The sequence below is a fragment of the Salvelinus fontinalis genome, chromosome 32 (assembly GCF_029448725.1).
Source record: "Salvelinus fontinalis isolate EN_2023a chromosome 32, ASM2944872v1, whole genome shotgun sequence".
Classification (NCBI taxonomy): Eukaryota; Metazoa; Chordata; class Actinopteri; order Salmoniformes; family Salmonidae; genus Salvelinus; species Salvelinus fontinalis.
Window position 1 is genome coordinate 44,928,966 of NC_074696.1, and position 5,301 is coordinate 44,934,266.

The window sequence follows — 5,301 nt, forward strand, 5'->3', positions numbered from 1 at the left end:
GTATCCATCCGCAAGGCTGCGTCTAAAGTTGCCTTGTCGTTGTCGATAATAAAGTATGGAGTGGAATATATTACAAACACGGGTTGACTCTTGATTCTGCTGAACTTGTGGAATTAAAGTATTGTATCCAAATCATTCTTGCTCAGCCTTGAACAAAAGTTTGTGTAGTCATTGCTGGACTGACTGGAATAGGTGCCGGTATTCATGTTGGGTCTATGTACTGTTTGTATTTTGGTGCAGGAGCTCCACAATACTTTTGAGCTAATATTCCATAAGAGGAACAGAAGCTCAAGGAGTATAACATTTGGGGGGCCGGTACTCAGCTCCTGCGAGCTCCTGCCATAGTCAAGCACAGTGTCTAGTGCAATTGAAATCATTAGGTCAACATACCATTGATACAGCAACGAAAGTGACCACGGGACACTTTTTGGCTGGGGGCCATTATTTGGCAGGCATGACAGGCCCACAACCTCCAGGGGACCCACAACCCCCCAAAACAATGTCTGTTGGCCCTTACAAAAAATATAGCATTTTTAAAACTACAATAAAAGTGCAGTAACTGCAGTCGACTGTGGTATTTTGGACGCAGTAATTGTGAAATAACTGCAGCGTTCTGTATTTATACTGCACTCTGACTGCAGTTACACAGCAAAATTGCTGCAGTAAAAAAACGTATTTTAGACGCAGTATTTCTTTGACAGCAAACTTTTTGAGTAATGGGGGGCTGTGGAGCTCAGGGCATGTGCACAACATGCTCATTGGGTAATCAAGTTAGCCTGATGATTTGAATTTTGGAGATCATTACAGCCTAAATTATGTTATTATCTTCCCTGCTATGCAAATAAGGCTGATTTCCCCAACAATTTAGCTGTTGCAGTTGTGTTTAGCTAATAAAATGAAAACATTACTTCTAACTACTTTTGGGCATCTTGTTAACATTACAACAACATGACATCCATGTCTTAAACGTTGCAACATTTCGGAAATAGCAAAGAAAAAGAATTACCTTTATTTAACTAGGCAAGTCAGTTAAGAACAAATTCTTATTTTCAGTGATGGCATAGGAACAGTGGGTTAACTGCCTTGTTCAGGGGCAGAATAACCGATTTTTACCTTGTCAGCTTGGGGATTTGCTCTTGCAACCTTTCGGTTGCTAGTCCAACACTCTAACCACTAGGTTGCTGGAACTAATAAATACCATCAAAGAATACTTTACAACAATGAACACCTTGTGAAACAGCTGTGAAAAATACTGCCAGGTTAGTTAAGATTGTTATATATTTTTTGGGTACAGTTGTGTCATTTTTTTTTACATTAACATGGCAATCATAGACTAAAATACTACATTCTGGTGTGTGGAATATAGAGGAGGTGGTTGCTGTGTGGGTGGGAGGTTATGACTGTCATTTGTTCTCAACAGGCAGCCAGTCTGAAGGGGGACTTGAAGAGGGAGACTGAAAAGTCCAGGGCCTGCTTCTCTCTTTGTTCTGAGTGTTTGTAGTACTAGTGTTATCTCACATATTATGTGCCCAGTATGATAGAGCAAGAAAACTTTCTTGGCAGATAATAACATGACAATAACAGTAGCTGTAGATGATGCAATGAAAAGTTGGAGGGTGGTTGGTAATGGAGGACATCAGGTGGATCCACGTCTGGGTGTTGGGCAGAACCCCTAGCTCCTAGAAAAACCAGTCCAGATTTAAAGGGAACAGGGTAGGAAACAGAGACGTAAACAAGCAAACACACAGGTTACATTTTACTGTGAGAAAATTTGATGGATTAGTGCAGTGTTGTAAATGGGAGATTTGCACTTTTCAACCGTTTTGGAAGGTATAGCCTACCGTAAGCTGGTCCCCAAGTCTTGCCTTCCTTTCTTCCTTCTTCCAAACCAAGTAATTTGCCCGGATGTCAAAGCACTTGGTGTCCTTGATTCTCCACCGGTAGCTCTCCTTCTGTTTCTCCTGTGCCTTGTCGATTCAGTGTCACATTGATTGATAACAGGAATATATGCAATTATATTTCATATTACAAAAACATTTCTTACATATCTCTTGGAGGGCCAGAAAATATATTAACAGCGGACAATCATTTTTACCTGGTCAAAAACCTCCACATCCTTCTCAGTCCGTGCCAGAATGTTGTCCTCGAAGGTGTTCTGATCTGGTTTAACAACAGTGATCTGAAAGTACATTATAGTCAATCACAAATTTGAAAGACTACAGTATATGCAATACTTGTATGTACAATTGCATTGTTTACCTCAGTCAACAGCTGCGGCTCCCGTCCGTACTCGGTGGAGGCCTGGATGCTGCTATGCAAAGAGAATTACCTTCAGGTTGTTCTCCCACCCTTCCTGGTACCAATCAAGGGACTTGCCCATGGCAGTCTTGAGGGTCTGGTTGTCCCATTCACCAAACCTGGAGGAGGGGGTACGAAAGCGAGATCTAGTGAAAATGCAAGATACTGAAATATGTATGATTATGTACCATAGAAAAACAAAAACAAATTGTAAAAAACCATTGGTGTCAGAATATAACCTATTACATCTTTAACTTGTTCCAGCGTTCATGACCTCGGTCACTCAAGATGACCTCAGGAAAACCGTGGATGTTGAAGATGTCCATCATCGGCTTGAAGGTGGCCTCGCCAGTCTCGTCCTTGATAGGTATCATACAAAACAGAAATACATTTTTGGTTCCAAGCACCCTTTTTAATGGGTTACAGAAGGGGATTTAGAGTTAAGCACGTTCTCTTCCTTTACTGACCTCAATGGTGTTGCCTCCACGCACTTGGTAAAGTGATGATTTGCCATCAGACACTAGCTGTTGCCATTGCTGGATTTCGTGAAGGGTCCGATGAGGTCCATCCCTAACATTTAAAGAGTTAGAGAGAAGATTACTTTATTCTTACCCATATCTGTGTCATACAGTATGCAGATTTTCATATTTGTAAGGACACACACACACACACACACACACACACACACACATTCTATAATATTGAACTCTGCTGTGGTCAACCATTACAAAACAATTTATCAGGGCAAAATTTGAATTGGGACACTTCCCGATCATGTGTCATGGTGAAACAACTTTGATGGGCTTCAACTCCGGCACCACAGTCTTCACCCTCTCAAACTTCTGGCAGGCTTGACAATAGAATGTGTTTGATAAACAAAAGGTTGTTTCACTTGCCGCTGTCCACCTCCTTGACAATTCCATGTCAGAAGAAGCTTGGGTTGATTTTGGCAATCATGCCCTTCACTCCGAAATGGCCAGCATGCATCTTGGTCAGTACAGCCTTCTCCTCCTACTTAGTAAAAATCCCTGTCCTGTGTGGCTGGCCATCCTTCCCCCATAGGTACATGTGATTGCCTAAAAAGTTGGAAGAGACGAGTTGTTGAAATACTGAAGCCTAAGTAAATTTGCACTGCTGTCTCTCTCTCTCTCCATCTTCCACTCTCTTCCCACCTCTCTCAATTTCATCCTTTCTTTCTCACTTTTTTCCTCTCTCTCCCCCCGCTCTCTCTGTCTGTGTTCGTTTAGAGTAGACACCTAGTTAAGGGCATTTGGAATTACCATAAGTGCTTACACCTATCCATTTGATTGATCAGGTTTAACTTATAGCTAGATACCTCAATATGACAGAGATATAACTATATGTATAGCAAGCATTTTGTTACGTAACAGTTTCTTCCACCCTCATCAATCTACACACAATACCCCATAATGAAAAAGGAAAAACATGTTTTTAAAAATGTTTGCAAATTTATTTTTAAAAACAACCCAGAAAGATCACATTTACATAACTATTCAGAACCTTTACTCAATACTTTGCTGAAGCCCCTTTGGCAGCAATTACAGCCTAGAGTCTTCTTGGGTATGACGCTACAAGCTTGGCACACATGTATTTGGGGAGTTTCTCCCATTCTTCTCTGCAGATCCTCTCAAGCTCTGTCAGATTGGATGGGGAGCGTAGCTGCACAGCTATTTTCAGGTCTCTCCAGAGATGTTCGATCAGGTTTAAGTCCGGGCTCTGGCTGGGCCACTGTTAGGAATTTTATGAATAATGACTAAACAATTTCTACATTTAGATAAAATTATAACTAATTTAAACTCTACCCTGTATTATTATATCTGATTAATAATGTTAATTCATAAGGAAGGGATTATGTAGTATGAACAAGGAGTAATTAAAACATAATAAACACCATTCCAACTTAGTTAGAGAGGTTTGTGCTGTGGGTTATAAAGTAAACAAAAAGGATCGTTAAACTATGGTTGAACCGACCCAACTTAGCCCTGAGATGTTTAGATAAGGCAGTGAGTAACTTCTTAGGTCTTCCATTATCTTTATCTTGAGTTGTCTGCTAAAGTGGTAATAAATATAGTGAGCCTTCAGGAGAATAAATGATATTGTGTGTCATGTGTGTGCGCTGGTGAGTTGGAATGAACTTTCGAACCTGTTTTATCTTGGTCAAGAGGAGGAGCTTTATTCTGTAACCAATGACGTCATATTTTGTATATAAACTGTTGTTTATGGTTAAATGGGAGCGTGCTCCGAGAATAAATACTATTATCTATTTTTAATAAGACTGTTCCCTGTCTATTTTATGTTAATAAGGATCTTACAAATTCTTAGAAACAGACAGAGTGATTTTAATTAATGAGCACATAAAGGAATTATGAAATTCCTCTAACAGCCACTCAAGGACATTCAGAGACTTGTTCGGAAGACACTCCTGCGTTGTCTTGGCTGTGTACTTAGGGTCGTTGTCCTGTTGGAAGGTGAACTTTCACCCCAGTCTGAGGTCTTGGGCGCTCTGGAGCAGGTTTTCATCAAGGATCTCTCTGTACTTTGCTACGTTTATTTTTCCCTTGGTCCTGACTAGCCTCCAAGTCCCTGCCGCTGAAAAACATCCCCACAGCATGATACTGCCACCACCATGCTTCACCTTCAGGATGGTGACAGGTTTCCTCCAGACGTGACACTTGGCATTCAGGCCAAAGAGTTATGGGTTATTGTGTGTAGATTGATGAGGAAAAAAACTAATCTAATCAATTTTAGAATAAGGCTGTAACGTAACAAAATGTGGAAAAAGTCAAGGGGTCTGAATACTTTCCGAATGCCCTGTAGATGACCAATTAGCTAGATCGAAAATAGTTGTTGAAAAAGAGTTGTACATAGCTAAATCGATCCAGTTATCTAAAAAAAGTTAACTGCTTAACGCTACGGTGAATTGTGAATTTCTCTGAATGCTGCGCCTCTTGTCGAGATCAGTGGTGCCTTCATAGTACTTTG